The 12,673-nt window shown below is 36.6% G+C and overlaps 1 long non-coding RNA gene across 4 annotated transcripts in view; it reads right to left on the bottom strand.

Moving 5' to 3' along the window:
• The window catches only part of LOC119151257, a 109,989-nt gene that overhangs the window by 47,238 nt on the left and 50,078 nt on the right, over positions 1-12,673 (bottom strand). For all 4 annotated transcript variants that reach the window (XR_005105352.1, XR_005105356.1, XR_005105359.1 and 1 more), the window contains 3 exons: positions 12,297-12,418; positions 8,916-9,002; positions 7,805-7,908 (listed from right to left, as the gene is read on the bottom strand). This is a non-coding gene — a long non-coding RNA (uncharacterized LOC119151257). The remainder of the gene's footprint in view (positions 1-7,804; positions 7,909-8,915; positions 9,003-12,296; positions 12,419-12,673) is intronic.

Raw genomic sequence — 12,673 nt, 5'->3', positions numbered from 1 at the left:
TAAAATTTCTTAGATCATGGGGAGAAGTGCCAGGGATGCTGAACTCAATAATAGAATAAAACTGAAAGACGGAAGTGCAAAGCATTATCCCTAGCAATGTTTATATATTATGCTTGGGGGGGGGGGGGGGGCAGGAAACAGAGAATGGATAAAATACATAAGTAATTTTGGGATTAGAAACTGCAATCTGTGAGTACGTGCTGACAGTGAAATAACAGTTGTATTTCTGATATTCACTGTCATTTTCTTTTTATAATTGTTGTACCCTGTATGTGCAGGAAAAGTAATTCTCAGCATGCCTTCCTATAATCAGGCAGGTCTTTCTACCTCCTGGGAAAATGCTCTTACTACTAAGCAGTATGCAAAATGGCAAACAACCCCAGACTATCCAATTTGCAAAATAAAAGAGTTGACTGTTCCAGCAGAATAAGCAGTGGGATTGAGGTGAAAGCTCTCAGTCAGGTTTGGATACTGCTTTCATAGTGGCCAGTACATCATTAAGCCCTGAGCACCCTACCTATTTTTTTCATCATCAACAAAGGGCTCATTCTGGTTGAGCAGACATCTGATGCTACTCAAAATGCCTAAGGATATTCCCTAGGGACTTCAACTGCCAATCCCAGACAATCAGGGAGTTGGGTACACAGAAGCTCTAGGTCATGTCTACTAGTTGGTGCCTTAGATACCCTACAGCTAGCGTAGCTTAGCACTGCTCAACTGGTTGGTCCTCACATCCCCCGGTTACCATGACTAACATGCAGGCAGCTAGCTGTGGTTTATGCGTTACATTTTTAAACATGCAGACACAGAAATGAGGTACTAAGTACTGAGGCTCAACACATCCAGCCCATTGTGTGGACCTCAAGTTTGGTACATAAGATATATCAGCGCTGGGGTGCCCTTAAAGTGCTTTCAGTGATGCTCCAAGAACACGGGAGCATTTATGAATTTTAAATACCTTTGTTCCACATCTGCAAAAAACAGTTTACCAGTCAGTAAAAGACAACTAAGAATAACAGAAATAGACTGGTTTAAAATCTAAGAACAAATGTAATTAAAAACTCCCATAGTCTATCTCAATGCATCCAGGCTTAATTTTGAAATTTCCAGGTTGCCTGATTACTTCATTGGACTTATCATATTTTATGCAAAAGTCATAGAGAAGACCCTTTCCTGTCTAAGCTATTTTTCCCTTATCATAGGCAAAGAGAGAAATTATACAAAACTTCCAGGAAATTACACAGAAAACTTCAGTGCTCATTCAAACATTCAGTATCTAAATCAGAACACTTCAAGCACTTGCTTCTGAAAATTCAGAACTTTAAACTTCCTTTTGACTTAAATTACATTATTTGTGTGGTGCTACAGTGTAATGCTAGGGAAGTGAACTGGGCTAGCTAGGTGGACTAGCCACAGTACAAAAAACCCCTGATATAGTAAGATGTTTCTTATCCAAAATCACAATGCAAACATAAGACAAAAGACTACAAGCAAAAGACAGAAGGTGCAATGTGACAATATTGTTCATTCTGGTAATTAGTGTTCCTAGCACAACAGCTGCTTAAATTTGATCTAGCTTCTAGTTTCCCTTCCATCGTACTTCAATAATGTTATGAATATGTTCTTTTATTAGTAATATAAGCCTTATTTTTAAAAAACCTTTCTGTAAGATCAGTTGGAAGAAAAATGTCTAATATGGCCCCAACTTTAGTACTCCATAAACTTATTTTTTAATAAATGCATTTATCTTTCTTTTTATTTTGTCTCCTTTTGCATTCCCATCATAGGACAAAACTAAGCATTTTATTTTCCGTATCACTATAAAGAAAGCACTGATTCAGTTTCAGCACTGCTGAATCCATAAATGCGCTTAGAAGAGATAACTGAAGGAGATAAAATCTCAAGCCATATATAGCTTGCTGTGATTTTCTTTCTAATGTTTTAAAAAAACTTCAGAAGATAAATTCTTGTACTTAAATCAACTGTCAAGCCTGATTAGGACTGCAATCTCCTAGGAGAAAAGTGCTGCTTAAAGTAACACAATTCTATTTGTGACACTAAACAATCAAACAAGTGACAACCAAAGAAAAGCCCATGGGCCAAAAGTATATAAAAATGAAATTAAAATATTAACAAAAAATAAAGCTTAACATCTCTTCCATTTTTCAACAACTGCACAATTTAAATGCAAAGCCAGCTCTAGGAAAAAAAAAAAAAAAAAAAAAAGGAGCAAGTTAATTTCTCAATATGACACAAGTATTGCCAGGTTAGAGCTGGTGGGAGTATTACCAGGTGTAAAATTCTGACATAGTTTAGAATTTTTAAAAAAATAATATCTTGTCAAAAGAAAGGACATTTTCTATATGAGTGCAATATTTTTTTCTACTCAAAATTATATCTGTTGCAAGGAAAACATTTTGAAGTAATAGGCTACAATGGATTTATAGAATATTATAGGTACACTCTCTCGAGCAGTCACCATCTTCATGTATTTGTCTGGTGGTTCCTTTTTCATTTAAAATACACATACAGAGATGGAAAGAACAAAACTGAATAAATGAGCTCTGTGTATGAAAGCTGGTACTATGAAGGGATTTCTACCCCTCTCCGCTATGCTGTTTTTGACAACTTCTGCACTGAAAATTGGTTTTTAGCCCCCCTCCCAGACTCTTGGGCTGATCGTTCAAATTTTAATCATAAGCAACAACGACCTTTTCTTTTTCCAGAAGAATAATCGTATTCCTATGTTACTGGGAAGTTTTCTCTCTCTGTCAAGTAAACTTCCCCATCTCCCCCTAGACCCTATCTAGACTATCCTCTCTCTCCCACTCCCACTCAACTTGTTCTTTTACTGCTGTCAGGCTCTCTGATGTCTCAGGTTCTGATGTCTCTGCAAAATTCAGCTGCCTCCTTCTCTCCTTCACACCAGTAAAACTGTCTGGCCTCTAATTTTATCAGCCAGCTACCTTACCCAAATTAATATGAAGAACGTGACCAAGCCTTGAGGAAAATCTGATCTGGAATGACCTCATCCACCCACATGACAGGCAGCAGGCATTTTAATATGCGGTGAACAGCTACAAAAGTAATGCTGATTCTGTGCTCCTGTTCTGCCTTGATTCTCGTTATATTGACTTCATGGAATTACTTGGCTCTGTAGGAAAATGTCCATATTTGAATGATAACTCCAAAGACAAGCATCTCGGAAGATATCTAAACATCATCGAATTTGTGACTCTGTATGGTTTCATGGAAAGCTAATTTATTTTTTACAACTTTTGTACAAGTAGAGTACTGAAGATTTTGTACATGTTTTGTAAATACATAGTTTTTTTACACATTGCCTTTACAGGCAGACAAGCTCACAGGTACTTGGTTCACGACTGCATGAACTGCAGCTGTAAATGATATATAAATTCAGGTAACAATTTATGATTCTGGCATTAAATAATGCAGGTAGAAACAGTACTAACAAATGTAGTCAGTGAAACCTCTCCAAAACTGCGTTGAGTAACTTAAACTCAAATTTACATATTTTGGCTATTTTGGCTACAGTTCTGACATTGCAATTCCAGGCATCTGCCGCTTTGCAGAAAGATCTTTGCACATTATCTGCTGTAGACTGAAGTGACAGCATTAGTAATAAGACAACAAGAGTTTGTCGGGGACTTGCTAAGTTTGATTTGGCTCCCATGGCTCAATTTCTGATTGAGCCAGTTCTCCCACTGCTCAAGAGACTCCAGTCAAGATACTCTCCAGCTAACCATGCGGTTGCATCTCCTCTAACATCTGCTGCTTTGCACAGCCTGTATGTACCTTCTGCTAAGGCAGGTATGAAAATTACTATCCCTGAAATTCAGCATATTTTTCTGCAGTCATAAAGGTGTACCTAATAAAAGCACCTTTTTAGCAGTAGATGAAACCAGCAAAAAACCAAACCCTTAATGGTAGAGACTAAAATTTTATTTTCTAATTGGCTATTAAATGCTCACTGCAAAACTGTGGATATTCCTTAACACCATTTTTAGTGCATGCTTCTTAGGAAAAATGACTTAACATCAAACGTATAGCAAATCATAGGAAGATGTGCAATGTGGAATAGTTTAAACATTTGCTGTCTTGAGAAAAGAAAGGAATAATTCTTAGATACTTCAAAATGTCATTGTACTGTTAATTCTAGTTCATTTCATATTTAAGGATTGAGCTTTTTTTCCTCAGCTCCTTAGAAAATTTTATTGGGTGTTTTGTGGTTTTTTTAAACATTCTTTGAATCTAATTTCAGCCACACCTCTATTTTAGCAATTACTGGAATGTGGAATTGAAGGAAAATCCACTTCAGATCTCAGTGCAGACACAATTTTAAGTATTGAAGACTATGTGCTTTTCTTTTTCCAAAGTCTGATATGGTCTACTATGGAAATATTTAAATGATATGAATTTTACCCGAATAGGTGGAAAGAAAGGCAAATTAAATTCTGCAAATTTAAACTCGAGTTTTTTCTTTGCAAACAAAAATCAGAGAATACCTCATGATACTGTAGCTGGGGATATAAGCAATCTAAGTACTAGGTCCCTGTGAAGATGGAATTTTAGCCTATAATTTCAGAGCTGAATTACTCCTTTGTGTTATTCTATATAGCAAGGTGATGAGTTTGTCTCTCATTCACATTAATTTCAGAGGAAGAGAGTTACTAATAAATATTGTATAAAAATATTTGAGACCTGGAAAGTGTATTTATCAAACAACCACTGATAATATCAAAATGTTATCATTTAAAAAACATATAAAACACATAAAATACCTGCTCTTTCCACAAGCTCACATGTACTTACAGCCTGTAAAAGAGCTGTTATGTTCACAATGTGGTACCTCATATTAATACACTTATTTGAAATCACTTTGCCTCTTAGCTTTGAAATTCAGTTGCAGCATTTCTGAGTTACATACTTCATATTAATACACTTATTTAAAATTTGCCGCAGCTTTGAAATGTAAACAGTTACAGCATTTCTGAGTTACAGTCACAGCTCATATTTGTGGATTACATTTTGTCAGTGATATTTATATCTATGCTATCCTTAAACAATATCAGTTCAAAAGTAAAGAGCTAAGCGGACACCACAGTAAACCTTAATGATTAATGTCCACACACAAAAAAAAATCCAAACCTCAATGAGGTTCCTATTTCACGAAATATGAGGGGTCACTTATCTCTCAGTGACTTGTTTTTCAGCAGATGGTTCAGGACCACAATATTCTGAAAGGTGCTTCTCGCTGTAGTTCCAGACAAAATTTCCAAACTACATGGGCAAACACGATGGCACCTGCAGTGCTCCTTGCTCTTTTTCTTCTACAGTCAAGCAATAATTTAAAGATAGCAAGGTCTGCTCGACATCTCACTGTCAATACTTTCTAATAGTGCAGGGGCACTCACACGGTTATTCACATGCAAACTGTGAATCAGTGCAGCGTAACCAGCTAAGTTTAACCAGTCAGAGAAATTTATGGATCAGAGAGATGAAGAGTTTTACCAAAGCCCATTTAGATCAGTGATTACAAGCAGCAAACCAAATAACCCATGCAGTGACCTTCAATGTGGTTATTCAGCAGATTAGACAAGACTATAGTCTCCCTGCTGGTCAATGGGTCTAGCTGTACATATCCAGGTGTCGTGAATGCAGAGGACAGTTCCCTCTGTGGGACAATAGGCACTGGTGGGTTTATGCTTGGACTGACACACATGCAAGCTTAACCTCAGAACTTCAGCTCAAATTTTGCAGTAAGAATGAGGGTCATCCATAGACAATTTTGTTCTTCAGCCTTGTTCCTGGTTATTATAGTATTAATTACATGCATGAACACAAAATAGTTGCTCCCTGATTAATCTCGCAGTGTCCCAAGGTGTTATATACTTGCCCTTTGTTCAAATAAACAAATCTGTATCTTCAAAACAACTTTTAGATTTTTTTAAAGGCAACTCTGTCAGCAATGGTTTATCCAATGTCAGACCCCACAAACAGAAAACAGCCTAATTTGAACAGAGGGCAAACTTAGGGCTGGGAAATTTCCTTCCTGACGGTAGCAGCTGATACTTCTCTTGCTGTGTGATCTCCCTGAAAATCCCTGAAATCCTCACTATTTTTGTTGCATTCAGTTCACATTTAGTACCTTGAGGACTTTACTTTTAAATGCAAGCTGATTGTCTGCTCAGGCTAGGCTAATTATATGCTTAAATTTTATCCTGATGTTTTCACTTATGTTTATAAATAATGCCAAATTTAAATAAATAAGAGAGAAGGAGGTATAAATCTGTGAAATATAACAAGTTTAATCTTACAATATCTCATACACCATCTACAGTCAAATGTTCAAAGAGTGAGAGAAAGGAAGTTTTCTGTTCTCCTGTGTTCCTTTAGGGCCTTATCATTTGAAGATCTGGAAAATGAACCTTGCAGAATAGTAAGATCAGTTATTTTTACCTACAGCAATGAATCCACGGGTGAAGATGCAGGGTAGAGCATGTCCTTTCAGGCACAGCTGGAACATCACTAGGTGAAGGGGAGTCCTCTCTAGCAGTATGGGGTCAGGTTGGAAGCAGTCTTTCGAGAGTACTGGCCTAAACTATTCACTGATCAAAACATCAGTTAGGAACCTTTCCCTTGTCCCATTCAGTCAAGCAATATTCAGGCACCAGAGTGCAGCTCTAGCAGCTAAGGAAGAAGTGATAATAGGGGCAAGCATCTTGCTACAAAAATTCCTCTGATTATTTAACAAGCTTCAGTTTCCAGATCACAGATGTAAATTTTCAACTAAAATAGGAATTAAGTTAAATGAATGAGTACATATTCTCTCAACTGTGATGCCAACACCTTACTTCTGTTTCTATCTGTTTACAACTCAGTACCTTTCAACTACACTAGTTGAAAATGGCTTCTGGAGCTGAACTGTTTTTGCAGAATCAATCAGAGAATGAAAGAATCAACCTCATCCGTTTCTCAGACTGAACAACAAAAAAATAAATCCCAGGTCAGGGAGAACGCTGCAACCAATCAATTTGTTTGAACGTAGCCAAGTACTTGGTAGTCTAGAAAACAGACTTCATAAATCAAGACTTTTCATTTAGGACAATTTTCTTTTGAATGCAGTATTGTTTATATCTACAGGCACAGAAGCTAATACAGGCATCTCAGTGGTAGCTTGAAAAATTATGACAGTTCTAGAAGGTAATTATACTTATTTCTCCCTTTACAAAGTAATCAAAAATGTACAGATTGTACTTTGGAAGCTATTGCATGCCACACTACCTAGACTAAAAGAGGCTTCTGCTGTTATGGAAATACTTAACCATTCATTTAAGGCAAATATTGATTGCAGAATGACTGCTTGGTTTTTAGCTTTGTTTTATAACTGAGTATTCAGTCAACAATTATGTACAGTGAATTATGAAATATTACATGAAAGAATGAAACCTAAGGACTGAGTGCAGCGTGAAGTTATGCTTACCTTTAATTTTAAGTTGAGGTTAGCTAATGTTGACTAAATGTCTGCATTACCCTGAATCGGGATGCCTGATTAAACTCTTACCATGGGTGTACTGAAGAGTTTTCTGAGAAATATCACATATGCGGTTTTGGACCACTACTTAGTACAAGGTATAGCTTCAAACTGAGGTTTCCATGTTTGGAATAATATCAATAACTAACTATAGCAGGAAGCCAGGATAAGAAATAAATCCAAGTAATTGTGTTACCTCTTCTTCAGTTTGCTTCTTAATTATATGAACAGCTTTTCTTACCTTCTTACCTCTCCTTTAGCAGAAATTCCAAGATGATCCTCTGGAGGAAACTTGTGAAGGATGGAATATGTTCCAGTTGTCCTCACCTACGACAGTCACCGGATAAGCCACCCTGTCAGATATCAGAAAGTCAATGAATCTTAAGATACCAGTATGGACATTATTAGAACAATAGTTACTTCAGGCTATTTTAAAGAAAACCTTGTGGTGAGTCACAAATGTGCTAATTCTTACATGGTCAGTTTCACGAAAACAGGAGCCAAAGAGCTCACAACAGAAAATAAAGTTGTTTTCATTTTAACAATTATAATACAACCACTGCAGAATTAGTTCTGCTCTTTCCATGTTTTTATGTGTACGCATTTTACATATCTTTAGATACAAAGCAAACATTACTTTTCTTCATCAAAGATAGATGTTCCATGCTAAATATGAATGGAACAGGAAGCAGAGAAGTGATGCAATAGGGTTTATTTTAGAAAAGATAATCTCAGATACCTTTTGGTTTTACAGATATGTCATACCTCAGCATCTGTGAAATTTCTAAGTGTCACAAATATTTGCATGATTAAACTAGCTGCAGGACTGAAACAATCCTTCATTAGGGGAGTAAGTCTTGAACATACCTTTATGCGTATATATACTTATATATATGCTTAATTTTGAATTTAAAAATTGCATGACTGCTCTTCCCAAGTCACTGAGAAAAGCATCTGCACCCTTTCAGTATATATTTCTATTCATATTTTTAGTCATATATGGAACTTTTGCCTTTCACTTGATTATTCAAAAATTCCCCAGATTTTTACATTTCTTCAGATCTCTGGAATGCTGCTTAAAAATTGGTGTCAGGTAGCCCAGTTTCAAGTTTTTTGGTACTGAAGGAAATGTAAAAGAGACTGCATATCAGAATGTGTGGTTTGACGGCTCCGTCCTTGAAGTCCTGTAGAATTCTTAAGCAGGTGTCACTTCCACCTGCCAGTTTGTTCCTGTTGCTCTTGACAATTTGCTCTGTTGTTCAGTTTGTTCTACCTGTGCCACAGTTTGAGGTGCATACAGCCATGTGGAGGAGTTCCAGCACACTCAAGCTCCTCTATAGATAGATGCCAAAAAAATTACCTGATTTTCTTGCTATAGCCTTATCTTCTCTGAACTCCTCTTTTGGTCCCTAAAGGCCTTCTTGAAAGCATCTTGCTCCAGCTGCATCTGTAAAAGGAATTTATTACTAGCTTGTAATGCTATTTATAAGTGACTTTTCAAACTTCTATTGGCATGCCTTCTATATTTCCATTTAATCTGTCATGGTTCATCTTTCCTGCTTTCTTCATTTGGACATAACTAGCTTTTTGAGATGTTCCTTTTTAATTCTGTTCCTTGATTGTTTAACCATGCTAGCTCATATTGGTCCCTCTAAAGGCCCCACCTTCCCACCAATGACTGTATGACTGTAACAAATTTTTATGAACTAAATGTTAGTAAATTGTGTGATTGTTAATACACTGTGTGGTACATTTGACATAAACATGTTCTGTTTCCTTGAAGTCACACTTTGAAACACTTGAAATTAAATGCTAACAAGTAATGTTTCACTGTCAAGGAGGAATCACAGAATGTTGACAATCCATCATAAACATGATCAAAAAGCAATGTGCTTATTAGACACATGTTTTTATATATCTAAAAATAAGAATTTCATTCAAGTAATGCAGTTGATTACTTGATACTAGAGAGATTACTTTTCAGCAAATATGTTTCTTCATAGAATGGGAAGCTCATGTAAATGTGACCTAAATTACAACCAGGGTACAAATACTGTAAAATCCTGAATAGATGGAAGTAGAGACTGATGGGCACATAGATATGAGCTAGGTACCAGAACAAGACTCCTAATTCAATGTGCTAGAAAAAACCTCAGGTCTAGTATCCTAAGAGGTTATAACTGCATTGGGTCAGACTGTTCAGACTGCTCCAATAGTGACCAGCAAGGGAGCTAAAAGCCTGCCTAGTAAAAACCCTTACAGTTACTATAAAAGCAAAGCAATTCTTTTCTTTCTTCTTGGAAGCACTTCTTTTTTTTCAAATTAATGCTGCCAGTCCTTGCACTGTCATTTACTCTGCTAATATGTAGTCATCAGTCAAATTCTGAATTTCTCTTCCTTGGAATATTCCATTTATATCCAAGTATTAACCCAATCCTACTCTGTAGTGTGATAACCCACGGGGAATATATACACATGGACATTTGTACCTTACGAAACGCAAGCTCTATTTATGAGCATGCTTAATGCTCCACAAGTTAACAGAACATTCATTGAAAGGATCTGGTTTTGTACCACCCACCAGACAAACCACAGAGGCAGCCTGGATCCTATGGTTTTATTTTGAAGAAAACTTTTAAAAAAAAATTAAAATTATCACACTTGTTTTGTTAAAGAAGAGTTAAGCAGGAATTTAACTTTTTCCTTCAGAGCAGAAAATTCTAAATAGAAAAGCAAAGAGTTTAACATAGAGTAATAGCCACTAAAATGAAATTTAAATTCAAGTTACAATCACAGAGGAAAAGTAATTCTATTGGCAAAGTCACGATTTTAAATTGCCTAGAGCAACTGCAACCACTTTGTAATACTTTTATTTTTCATTAAATGAAGACTGGAGAAATTATGCAGGCATTTTTAAAATAACAGTTCAACATGTCATCAAAGCTTGTAAAAACAACTTAAGTTTTAACTCTTCTGATTTAGCATTGTTTACTCTCCTGATTTAGTATCATTTGTCTTTGTCTTAGATATGCAAAAATATGTTAGTCTGAAAACAGCTACCTATTTGCAAGTTGGGGCTATTATTCTAGGAAAGGCTCTGGTGACAGGGCTGTCCAGGGAGGCAATGGAATCATCATCCCTGGAGGTATTTAAAAGATGTGTAGATGTGGTGCTGAGGGACATCATTTAGAGGTGGACTTGGCAGTGCTGGGTCAACAGTTGGACTTGATGACCTCAAAGGTCTTTTCCACCCTAAATGATTCTATGATGATTCTATGCAGACACATCTGTTGGAGAAACATTTAAAAATCCTTTCCTGTTGTTTCTGCCCCTTTAATATGATTTTAACCTGTGTAATTTTATGGAAATGAACAGGGAAAAATTAAGACCATCAGGTGGCTGCATGCTGACACATGTATTAGGCAAAAGCAGAATCAGACCTTTTGGATGCCCAGTTGCTTCAAAAGACTACACAGATCTACACAACCGATATTGGGCAATTATGGGATAATCTCCTAGCTGCTCATAGCTAAAGATTAAATTAAACCCTAGAAGCATAAAATTAAAAATGAAAACTGGACATAGGTTATTACTGTATTCAATCTCATACTTTTTTAAGAGCTTCATCCAATGACTTTTTAACATGGGAGGATGGCATGAAGGCATTGACAAAGTTACTGCAAAGGGATTACCGTCATGTGGGGGGCAGCTGCTGTCTCGTTGGCACAGATGTTACAAGACATGTATTTCCCTAGTGCCCTGGAAACAGTGCTTCAAACAGTCCTGATGCATCTCTATATCACTGCCTGAGCACTTCATCTTTTCTTGTGCATCCTTCAAGACTGCTTGGTGAAGTAAAAATCCTTATTTCATAGGGATATTTGTGGGTAATCAAACCTTTTCACTGATACGCTAGCTCCAAGTATTTGGATAGTCAAAGTGATACTCCTCTCCAGCTTTTTTGCCCCCCCCTGCCCTGCTCCCCAGCACATTAAAATACAATACTGACATACTAAAAGCTCAGAACATCCTTCAGGTATAAATATAGCCACCTTTTAAATTTTATTATAAACAGAAAGGTAGGCATGTGGCTTATTTCTTCTAATAATTTTATGGAAATGTTCTATTCAAATCAAGAGGTCTGTTGCGGGATTTTCAAATCTGTCACAAGGTAGTCACAGGAACATTCACACCCTGTCTGGTGTGACCACCCAAACCAGTCTATACCCCTGTTGTTTACTAAGTGCATCCAAGCATTTCAAGTAACTGTTTAAATACCGTTTGAAGTTGGGTCTTTAGGCATCGCTCAGGTTGGTAACTAACTCCTCATCTAGATACATACAAAGTATTGCTAAAGCAAGCTATTGCTGTATCTTGGGTGAAATGTATTTTAAATCTAGGTCCTTGGTCGTACCTCTGTCCAGCAACAAAATAACCTACAATCCAGGTGCAAGGATCTCAGTTCCTGCTGAGTTTATAAAATTGATTCCTTTTTCCCCTTAATGAAATTAAGTCTAATAAAAAAGTCTAACATGACAAAATTTAGAGTCACTTGTATCTTTGACAAAGGCTTTTTGTCACCGTGTCTACAATGATACATATACATTCACTTTGTAGAATTTGCACTTTGAAAAATAATTAAGTTAAACCATCATGCTCATAACAGTATTGTTAGCATGCAAGCATATCTGGAGCTCCACAACACTGGAAATTTACTGTATAAACATGAGGTATTACTTACACAGAAATGCTGTGTCTCGAAGCTGGCGGGTTATTTGCACAGTGTCCCTATACCTTTTAAACTGCTGGGCCAGGAACAACTGAAAGATTAGAGGTATGCAGCCTGCTCACAGATGCTCCTTCCTGTGAAAATCATAAAAACAACGCACAACTGTTACCTACAGGCAAAAATTCCTTAGTAAGGTAATGTAGGTGGGAGATATCAGCCCACATCTCCATAGACACATTAGTGCTATGAGCTGCTCCTTGGAGATACTCACCAGTCTTTCCCTGCTTAATGACTAAATTATTTAAGGTAATCCTGATGTAACACTATCTCCTAATAACTGATTCTTAATTTATTCATAGCTAAATGATGATTTTAAACATATTGATAAT

The sequence above is a fragment of the Falco rusticolus genome, chromosome 1, assembly GCF_015220075.1.
Source record: "Falco rusticolus isolate bFalRus1 chromosome 1, bFalRus1.pri, whole genome shotgun sequence".
Lineage (NCBI taxonomy): Eukaryota > Metazoa > Chordata > Aves > Falconiformes > Falconidae > Falco > Falco rusticolus.
This window is presented reverse-complemented; position numbering and strand designations above follow the sequence as displayed.